A 12,070-nucleotide genomic window follows, 5' to 3' on the forward strand; every position below is an offset into this window, starting at 1 on the left:
CCATTAAAATTGGCACTGTTTCCCACAGTAAGTGATTTTGCTTGGCAGTGGTGATGTAGTGGTGTTGGCTGATAGCACCAAGGTAGGAGGAGGGACAGGATGACAACGCGCTACATTGAATTTCCTGGTTTCATCTGGGTTTATCAAATATCCGCTATGCTCAGTATAAATAGTATGAATACAGTAAATATAGTTACTGTAGACATGTACATAGCAGAAGAGGACTTGGGTAGAGATTATATGCTATGTGACTGTAGTAGTTAAACATGACTACTACTACTACAGCTTTTTTTTTCCAGCTACTTGGTCTAAACACCAAAAATCCTGATTTTAAACTGGTCTTTCTAAACTGGATTCTGATACTAATGATGATTTTGCTAGAGAAGACATCTGACTGAGTTTTGAACATTTTCGGAGCCCTTACTCCAAATAGATCTTATTTTAAGTTCACTAACATCTATTCAACCTCAGATGAGCACTATTATATCTACATGATGTGTCAGAAATAAAGTGGGTATTTGTATAAAATAAAATTGAGGAATGTTTTCTCAGGATTTCACTCAGCTATCTGTTGTAGCAGCACCTCCTCTAATTTAAAGCGCCACGGTCCAAGTTTTTTATTTTTTTTATATATTTTTTTCAAATGGAAAGCCCTGAGGTTATTTCCCTTTCAGTTAGAAGACTTTGCTAAAATTAGTGCTGTAAAAAATGAAATGGCTGTAGGTAGTTTGCAAAGAGAGTCATGCATGCATTATTCAGCTGCAGTGCAGAGTGCTCGAAGCCACAAGCACTCTTCAGTGATGTGTGTGTGGGAGGATCATGAGTGGGGGCGTGCAGGTAGTTAGCCATACTTTGGCCACTTTGATTATACAAATGTGTAATATTCCACTGCCTTCAGTCTTTTGTCTTTTGTTTTTTTTTATTTGCTGTAGTCATTTAACATTTTGTCCATCTGTTCATCGCTCAGTTAACATAGTTACTAAACAATATTTTCTAATGACTTCGGCAACCTTTAGCACTTTCATCTCGTATAATTTTAGGACAAAGTTCACACACATAAAGAGAATATCTAAATGTAATCACCTGTCGTCTTTGGATACCTTGTGTTTTATGGCAAAAATGTCTAGTTTAAGATTTTATTCTTGTGAACTTGAGATTTCTATGAACACCTTAAAGAAAATGTCATCAAATTTGGCTCAAACTAAGCTTTCTGACACTGGGCAGCACGTTTCGCTCCAGAATGCATCAATAGTCAGTAGCATAAATTGAAGAAACCCTTTGCCAGGTGGAGCAAAGTAGCCCCAGAACATAACCGAGCCTCCTCCGTGTTTCTCAAAAGCGATGCCTGGTTTTCATGAGTTGATTTTTCATTTATTTTTTATTTCTTCTTCAAGTTATTTCAGTGACCTTTGTGGGTTTTTCTTTCTTTAACGTCTATATCTGGCACAAATGTCATAATGTCTAATTTCAACATAAGTCTTCTGTAATCATGGAATACACATGTAGCTGTGCATTTGAAATCACTTCTGTGTTTGATGTAACCAGCAGATGCAGCATTAAGAAATATAATGACTCACTTTAATGCTTAATATGGATGATAATGCTGTATGAAAGCCTTTACAGCACTCCAATATTAAAGAGAGGATGAGTCACATACTGATTATTGGTTTGTATGCTTCTCGTTTGTATGAAATCAAAGGAACAGCCTTGCATTAAAACACACAAGCACATTTTTTTCAATAGCCAATAAGATACCTGGAATTTGGCACTGACCACGGCCTTTTTAAGACTCTAAGCCTTCATTAATGTTATTATCACACCACACCACCGTTTTTCTGCTGTGATGAGTGCTTTTGGAATCAAATTATCTACATTTACATTTAGATTGAGTTGAAGATGTTTTTCTCTCATCTAAGCAGAGATGTCAGAGACACAGATCATCTGTGTGAGATAATCTCAGTTGTTTTCTTTGTCATTTTCCACAGGTGAGGAAGTTAGCCAGTTGTTTGATTCCTGATTCTCATGGGAGGATCACCTTCAAAGACTTCTGCTGTGGTGTGCTCACCATGAAAGGTTAGAATCAACTGGAAATACAGCTTCTGATTGTTTGCAGTCTCAGTGTGGTTTGTTTGTGCTTAGTATTTTATAACATGTATAGTACATCTCTGGTAAATATCATTACAATTCTGTATTTTAATTATATTGCATACTGAAAAACAATGGAGGCTGTTTTTTTCTGCACACAAAAGGCAAAACTTCAGGTTTTGCAGGTTTAAGGCAAATGCAAGGCATTATTCCATACATGAGTTCATTGTGCGTTTTGCAGTAGAAAGTCCTGCATCTTTTACCTCATCTCACCCCTATAAGTGTGAGATTCATAACAGTTTTCTAGACTTTCCCTCAGTGGATTTGGGTTCTCTTTAATAATAGATTGACTTCAGAAAATTACACCACTTATTTGCTCTCTACAAGTTTAATCACAGATGAAACTTTGTGGGTTTTGTCCTGATATTGGTCCACAGTTTTAGAAGTGGTGTAGCTATCAGAGCACCACACACAGAAGATGCATGGTTGTTGAACCTTTTGAAAGATTTGCTCAACAGCATAGTGCTGAAAAGCTAATGGAAATTTGACCTTTACCTTTAGCCTCTGCTAGTTTATAGTTTTTATTTTAAATATTCTACACATCTCATATGTTAAGAAGTATGATGAGAAAAAAAAAACAAAAACAAATTAAGGAAATCAATAAAAAAAAACATTAATGAATTAAATTAAAAACATTATTTGTTCCATACCAGATGGGACTTTTTTCAGTACATGTAGCAGTTTAAAAGTAAATATTATCAATGTTCACACCACCATCAACCACATGCATGCACTATATGCAGCAAATACATGTGGTTTTAGCATCTTGAATAGATATGATTGCTTTGCAGAATCTCATGCAGAGATGAGTCATTCATGTCTCTGCTATTTTTGCAGGTTATGTTGGGCTCCTTAAAAGTAAAAGGAGAGCACAGTTCATCAAAAGGCCATGTGAAACGAATAAGGCCTCATATACTCAGGTAAGTTTTTCAAACGCGTAGTGTACTGCATGCGTCTTTTATTAATTATAATGACAATTTTTCCCAACTGTCAGCTGTGGACATTTACTAAAATTAAGGCCTAATTCATTTTTCTTATGTCTGACGATGCTGACAATACACAAGCAGTGAAATTGTGGTACATCCAAAAAGTACAAGTCCTTCACCTGGATACAGTTTATAAGATAAGATAAGGTAAGGTATGTAAAATTAACAATAGTTCAACACGAATAACAATTCAAGCCATAATAAGTAGAGGTAAATACAGTATAGTTTAGCAAATAAATATGATAAAATATGCTAAGTGTTCAGCATCAGTATCCCTCAATTAAAAAGCAGTGGCACTGTGGGTATTTATATACAGTATATTATAGTAAATTCTAACTTGTACTTACACTATTCTGTCCACTTGATGGTAGTATTCAGCTGTACTTGGTCACTCTGGAAGTCACACTTGACTGCAGAAATATAATAAACATGTCTCAGGGTAACTCATGTTATGAGTATAAACATTACAGATCTGTTCTGGAGCAGGTTCAAATCCAATAACCTTTGAATTTGTGTCTCTGTATGTTTGGTTTTGGTTCTTAATACCCCTGTTTGAATTATATGATAATTAAACATAAATGTCTTGCTAAAATTAAGGTCTACTGTGAAGATTTCCCCAAAAATGTGATCAGTGTTGCATTTTATCTTTTAGTTTTATGAAGAAAGGTTTTTATAGATGTGGTTATTTTGGTTCTTTTACTTAATATTGTTTCTCCAATAATGATGACTATGATGATGACAATCATTAGGTCATAGTCTGAGAGGTAAAATACTTTGGTGTTGTGTGACACATAAATTCCTGTGACAGTCACTTGGGAAATATAATAATTTTCATGATGCGACTTCCTCTGTCGTCACTGTGACTTTATAGTTAAGAAATAACTGTTGCAAATGATTTTATGCAACAGTTTTAGATGTTTTGTTTATGATGAAGTTAACTTTTCTCTTTAATATTTTCTGTTGTTTATTTCAAGTCTGGCTTTTGATTCTGTTTTAACTTGATGCCACAGAGATGTTAAGAGTGTTTTCCTTGCCTGTGGTACAGGTCTAACATTTCATTATACGAATACGGAAGTGCTCTTAAAATATTCACACTGGTGAAATGCTAGTGCGTCTTTGAAAGGTGATAAAAAAAAAACTTCTCTGTTTTGGGAGTGCCCTGTCATTTTCCCCCCTCTTTGTGAAACATGACTTTCTAAATCATTGTATGCTAGCACTTATACAATCTTATGTTCATGGAGGAGGTGTTTGGTTTTATCCAACGTTACTTTTCACTGCTTATCATTTCCCCAGCACAGCGGGTTATACATGTGATGTGCAGTTTTGTATGATTATACACACTTTTGAAACACTCCCCCATGTTTTATTGATCTTTAAACTGTTGGTAGCTGTGCGTACAGCTATTGATATGAGAACAACCTGGCCTGTCTGCATACATAATTGATCTGTTGCAACCCTGAGTCAGTCCTGCTGAGCAGCATAGAGGCTTAATAACTGAGAGATGCGGTGAAGAGCTTTGCTGGTACTGAAGAAATATGTTGTAAATATGTACGTAAAGGATCTCTTCTTTTCACCTTGTTGTAATGCTCTACTGAAATGTTTTAATTGGGTGAATTGCTCTGAAGATCTGTGTGAAAAAGCAGCCACTGCATTTCCTGTTGTTGGAAGCTGCAGCCAATCGATGCCAGAGTGGGCTCCAGCACAGAAACACTAGCTGTAATCTTCAGGTACCTACTCTGTTCCCTCCAACTGCCTTTGTGTATGTAATGCAGAACGTATCTAATTTTCCTTTAGGCTAGGCTTTTCCTCTTAGAGATAACATGAAACTAATAACTGCTCTTTAACCTTCCTTTATAGCACACGCTTTCTTGCTATACCTTGAGTCTCCTGGAGTTCTGTTCCTAATGTACTGTAATCTCATTTTCGTGTCAGCGACACTTCTCCCTCTTCTGTTGCATGAAGATGTGTTGCATATGTTTAAAATGGCATTTATGATGCACAGAAGCCCGTGTATTTGTGGGCTGGGGTATCCAATTGTGGGAAAAAAATGTTAAGCAGTAAATGTGAGTTGCCCTAGTAGAGAGAGGGAGGAATCCCAGAGCTCCCCAAGGCAGCTCTGCAGAGGTGTGTGTCTATGTGCACGCTTGTGTGTGTGTGTGTGTGTGTGTGTGTGTGTGTGTGTGTGTGTGTGTGTGTGTGTGTGTGTGTGTGTGTGTGTGTGACAGAGAGGGAGAGGAGAAAGAAAAATGGGGAGGGAGTGAAAGAGGAGAGGGAAGAAATGCGAGAAGTGTCTCATTATGGTGAGAGACATTGTAGGGGAGGATTTATTAGCTTGCTCTCTCTTGCTGCTTCACATGCTTCAACACACACGTGGACACACACACACACACACACACACACAGATATTACTGAGTATGGAGAAAAGTTTGACTAAGGCAGGTTTTGGAACATAGCAAAGACAAATTGAACTGCTGCACTAAACACCTGGTAGAACACATACATATTAAGTGTGTCTGTGTGAGTGTATGGTGAGGAGGGGCGTGACCTGCCCTCACAATATATTGATCATTACAACATTGTGATTGCAACTTTTTAACTTTTCTTTCACATTTCAGTCTAATATGGCCCAGATCTGTTTAGCCACTGCAGAAAAAATCGTTAATAATTTACACCTCATTCATCCTCACATGAGATGAGAGATGTTTTTCTCCTCTGGGTTTGGTGCAGGCCAGAGGAATCGTCTGAGCTCTCTTCTCTCTAATCTGCTTCCATGTGAAAGCTTTTCAGCTCTTTCTCTGTGTGTTTTCTTCATCTTGAGCTTGTTTGGTTTGATCTCTGTACTGTCAGAGATCACACGTCCTCCCTGGGTTATCGTCAGACAGAATTTTGCTTGTGTGGTTGCATCGGTTACAGAACTGCGAGTTTATGCTTCAAACATAAGCACAATCCCATCTCATCTTTGTTTTTTTTTACATTGCCCTCTGTTTGTATCCGCTGTCCTCTGTTGCATATATGCGCTTGTTTAGAGCATGACTGCTGCTTTAATCTCCCCTGCTGCACTCCCCTATCTTTTGCTCTTACTTGTCTTCACTCTCTCTTATTTATTCCTTCATTTATCTTCCCCGAATCCACTGGTTTCCTCTCATTTTCTTTTGATATCTCCTCTTTTTCCTCCACCATCATCGTTTTATGCTTCTCCATCCCTCCTTCTGCATTAGCACTTCAGATGAACAGCACAGAGGAGATTACTGTGGCACTATCTCCAGTCATTTCATGGTCTTATTAGAGAACTGAGATGAAGGGAAAGTGTAGCAGAGATGCAAGACTCAATACCGACCTTAGGCAGCTGGAATAACAGCAAAAGTTGAACTAAAGTAAAACAATGAGCTGGAATAGGGAACCAAAAAGAGAAACAGTAGAAGTACAGAGGTCATGTTTGCTGTTTGCCCTTTTTTTGTGCACAATGAGAAAATCAGCCAGCCGAGGTGCACTGCCGTCTCTGTTACAGTGGCAACATCCCTGTTTTTGTTTGCACCATAAGCACTTCCCCATGAACTTATCAACAAGCCTTCCTTGTAGATACGTGTTGGCTGTTTGTTGGTGAAGTGGCTCGTTTTGATTTGCCTGCTTACCGACAGTGGAAGAGTGCTGATCATACCGTGTTGGCGTTTCGGTTCATGTGGCATGAGTTAAATAGTTCTGTTATTCACGATCAGCAGTGCAATGATGCAAGCAGCTCATGATTCCTCATAGAGATTTCATGCAGAAAAAAAGGACGCTTCCTTTTGAACAGCTAGCGACCAATAGCTGCCTCCTCCTCAGTCTCAGCGTCGAAGCACCAGATGCACGACTGATTATTTGCTGTCACATTTAAAAACGTTCACTTTGTTCTGGAAGGTTGAAGTGTTATAGTTCTTGAATATGTTTGCAGACACACGATGCTTGGTTTGAAACATGGCGAACTTTCAGTCCACTTTAAAAGCCAAACAGCTGACTGATAGCACTGCTGACAGCCGTGGAAAAGCTATATGTGATGCTACTTTGTGAACCATCTGGTGTGATGTGATGTGATGGCACATTATGACAATCTGTCTTTTAGATTTATCATTTCACCCGTGATCAAAAGACAGTGTTGGCAGTGTGTGACTTCTCGGTGACGTCTCTTAATGGCCCAGACCTTTCTCAGCTTCCGTGGTAAATGTCGGTTTGAAATTTCATTTAAGACAGCTGCCGTCGTATATCATGAGGTCAGTCTTAAGTTCCGTGTGGAGTTATGAATTACACATCATTTTCCAAATATCCATGGTGCAAGTACAGCTTCAGAGCAGTTCTCTGCAGGGAGATGTTTGTATTTTTGAAATGTTGAGCATCAAAGAGATGGAACAGAGCTTAATTTACCCATTGTGCAATTGTAATAGTGTTTTCTCCTCCTCTTTGTTATTTAACCGTTTAAAAGATGAGCGGACTTTTGTAAGATAATGTTTGCAATGTTGGCAATGGGCTTTTTTCCTATTACAAAGTTTAAGTAATCTCGAGTGTGATCCCTTGTGTGTCCTGTCATTCCTCTTTAACACTCAGGCAGAATTTCTTCTTCTTTATTTTTTCCAATGTGAGATTTTCTGACTTTCTACATGTGTGACAGCACAACCCTGCCCGATGTCTGGACATGATTCTCCCGATAGGAATCTTTGCTCTAGTGTCAAGTGAAAAGGTTGAGAGTTTAGTCACCTTTAGACCTTTTATTCACACCTTTAATACAAATGATCACCGCCCCTCGAGTTCGAATCCCAGCTGTGGTCTGTCTCTGGTAGGGGTCCTTAGGTCTTTGTCTTGTACCTTTTACCTCACTTGTAAGTCGCTTTGGATAAAACCATCTGCCAAATGACTAAATGTAGAAACATGAGGTGGACTAGAACAGCTGAGAGACAACACATCTTGTCCACTTTTTACTTAATTTCATAAAAAAAATATTTCAAGTATTAGTTACTGCAGCTTTAACAATACACACATTCGTAAAAGATATGATTTAAGTGAGGTTCTTTAGTTTGGTTTGCTGTTTAGTAATGAACAGTAGGATAGTATAGTATAGGGCACCAATTTTCTGTATTGACTAACAGATGTTATGTAAGCTTGGTCGACCTCTCTGTCTGAATAAGTCAGAAAAAAAAAATAATGGTGATGACAGCAGATGGACAAAGAAATATCAAATATTGAGGGAGGAAAAAGATGGAGTAGAGGACAGTAAAGATGATAGATTGGGTTGAGCGTGAATTGATGGGTTTGAGGGAATGAGCGTTTGGAAAGAGATAAGAGCAGCAGATGGAATCCAGACAAAGAAAAAGTTTGAAGAGAGATTAAAGTCAAACAACAAAAGAAAAGTGAAAGAACAGAGAAAAGATAAGAACAACAGAGTTAGAGAGTCCAGGCCGCAACTTTATCAAATGTATCAACGTTTGGCCTGTGGTGACTGACAGGACCCTTTACTGTAGGACAGGTGACACTCGTCAGGCTTCACTTCCAAATCAGTGTCTGGTCTTTCTCTGAGCAGATGGAAACAGGAACAGATGATGTATTCAGGCCGAGTCAGAAGCACTTGCTTTGCTCAAAATGATAAGCATGGTGCACACGGGGTCTTGAGGAATTGTGAAAGCAGTTAAATATTATATATATGGTTAATATAACCATATATATAATATATTGTTTTAATATCTGATTGTTATTTGGGGTACTTGCAACAGGTTACTGTGAGAAAAAAGCTTTTTTACAGTAATCGCGTTGCTTTTGTTGGATTTCAATTGGCATTACATTTGCTCGTACATTAAAACTGTGAATTTTATTCATAAAACTTATGAAACTATCCTGTGAAGTAAAGAACTCAACTGGCTGAGTCTCTCAACTCAGTGATGGCTGATTCAAATTTTGTCTTCTTGTTGTGCATTATTTAAACCTAACTACTGTTCTGTTCAGTTCTGTGAAAGAATATTCAACCCCCTATTGAGTTCTTCCCTTTTCATGTGTATATCATACTGCACTGTTTCAAATCTTCAAACTAAAATCTAAGGCAAAAAAAAAGGCAACCTGAGCAAATGCAAAATACATTTCAAATGATAATTGTAATTTTTGAAGCAAAAAGACAATGTAATGCCAGCTACGCCTGTGGGGAAAATACCAAACTGCTTTGCACAGTCTGGGAAAGGGTTGCAAAGCTGTTTCTAAGGCTCTGGGACTGCACAGATCCACAGTGAGAGACACTATCTACAGATAGAGGAGACATGCAACAATAGTGAATCATCCCAGAAGTTAACAGTCTTCCAAAATTAACCCAAGAGCACGCCAGCTCATCCAGGAAGTCACAGAAGAGCCAAGGAACACCTCAGCAAAGATCATTTATCATGGCTCCACTGAATACTGGGTTGATGGCATCCACTGGAGAGAGGCCTGGTGAGAACCACTGCTAACCCAGGAGAACATCAAGGCTTCTCTGAATTCTGCTGCAACACACCCAGATGACCCTAAAGATAACCCGTTTTGTTGTTGCAAAGACTCCATAAAGAAATGCAGCAGAGCATCCTTGTAAAAATTGGGCCAGTTGTACATCACACATACAGAATCTGTTCAGGGACCACAGTCTCATCTCTTCATTCACATTAGTTTTGGTGCTTCAATACTGTATGTTACCAAAAAACGAAACATTATTTGAAATGTATGGTACCTGCTGCTGCTGTTATTGTCTTTATTCATTATGTCACAATAGGCTGGCTGGAAGGGAAGGGAATGATATATTGTATATTAGGAAGAGCACTGAGTATTGCTACTTCGCTTTTTGGCACCCATGCGTGTGGCTTAGTTAGTTGAATTAAGTTTTGAAAGACTCTCATACATATACACACAGACACACAAACATGGACACACACTTTGGATTGGAGACAAGGCCCAGCAATCCCACCAATGACGCTCAAGGACACACCGCCACCAAGCAGATACTCACCCTCTTTTTCTCTCTGTGTTGTGCACACAGCCACATACTCAGTTCTCTCATGATCTCACTGACTAGCAATGGCTATAAATTGTACTCTGAAGTTTAATGTTTAAACGTGCGTGGACATGCATCAACACATATCTGCCTAATACAAGTCCGAAGCATTAATGCAGAATGTATTGTCAACCACCCCACGTTTCTTTCTTTCTCTCACAGGCAAATAATTCTTTCCACTTTATGATAAATTATACTTTTTATTGGTGTTTGATCGCCTCAGCTAATCCCACTATGTTAACAGAGCATGTGTGTGTGTCCCAGGGCAGTTTCCTATGTGATTCAGATCAAGTTAAAATCAAGGAGGTTTAAAATCTTCTTAAAGCAACATTCATATTGCTGGTATGAGAATATTACGTTGTTACATTGAACGCTTAAGGCAGTGCTGTGAGATGAATTAGCATTTGGAAGAGAATAGCAACAAATGTGATCAGTCATGCTGGAGTCGGAGAGGAAGCTGAAAAGCGTTTGTTTCTGTTCCTCTTTATTCTAGAAGTTAAAATGACCTTATCTGCCTTTGGACAGGCTTTGAATTTCTCTTTTTCTAAGTGTGTGTTGCATTTCCAGACCCTCTGTTTGCAGACAGAGGTCACCTCCTGCCAGGAAGCATCTGGTTGGAGAGCGCACACACATGCACACGGACACTCACTGAAAGATGAGTATTTACTTCACCTGCATACCTGCATTCATTTCTGTGCGTTTGCATTCAGAAGGTGTACTTCAAGTATGTTCAAAAGCTCAATTAAATCCTAATAGTTTTTGGGGCCAAGCTTCTTTCTGTCCCCCAACTAGAGCAGTCTGTATTAAGTGTTGAGGGTAACACTAAGCTGCATTATATAGGATTAAAAGGTTCACATCTGAGGGCAAACTGTGTGTTTTTGAAAGTGATAAAGGAAGTTCGTACAGTGCTGTAGTGCTGTTATTCTGTGTGTTTGGGTGATCTTTTCTCACTGTTCTTTTTATGATAACACTTTTGCTTTGCAGTAACTTTAGACGTTAAATCTGAAGCATCTTCTCTTTTTGTGTCGTTGTTTCCTAAAAGACAGAACAGAGTGCAGAACAAACAACACAGGAACTTGCACAACTCTTAAATGTCCTTCCTCCAACTCTTGAAGAAGGAAGACTGTTACTGATCATCTGATTTCTTGCATATGTAAACATGGATCTGAATACATTCTTTCATACACCTCAATATAAAACACAAACATGTGATAATGCTCATTAGTAGATGCACGGTACGTATTACTCATTGTTTCGAATCTTATGTCTACATAAAGAGCTGAGTTTGAGCAACACATTAACATAGCAACTAGCTTTGGTCCTTTAGTCACATAACATGTTCAGTACAATGCATAGGTCACCCTGAATAACCTAAATAAAAATGCACTTCAGGCTCGGACTGCCTGTAGTATCTGTGTTTCCTAAGGGCAGAAACACACCAGGCTGACATAAAAGAACTAGTAGCAACAAAGGCTGATTGTTTTATCACCTCATGTCGCATTCATCTGTGCTAAAAAGTGGCACTTGAACATACAGCAACATACAATACACCCGGCACTCTGCTTCTGCATGACAGTAACTAACTCTCCATACCAGTGATCGAGTGTGATGTGACTTGACTTGATATTCAATTCTACAAAAGTTAAACTGAATTGATAGCTGGTTATGAATTATTATCTACAGTAGAAGACAAAAATATGCACACAGCATTAGAGGTTTTACCACAAACCCAACTCACTGGTTTCTCTCCTGTGTTATTTCACAAGTCTCTTCATGCCTGACAATGTCACTGTGCATGAAATATGCATGAGCCTCTAACTTCTAACTGAAGCTGCAGGTGACTGAATGCCTTTCCACAAATTGAACATAAGTACCGCCTCGATCGCTTAAAGCATTTCTATGGTCA

This window comes from Anabas testudineus, chromosome 1, assembly GCF_900324465.2.
Source record: "Anabas testudineus chromosome 1, fAnaTes1.2, whole genome shotgun sequence".
NCBI lineage: Eukaryota > Metazoa > Chordata > Actinopteri > Anabantiformes > Anabantidae > Anabas > Anabas testudineus.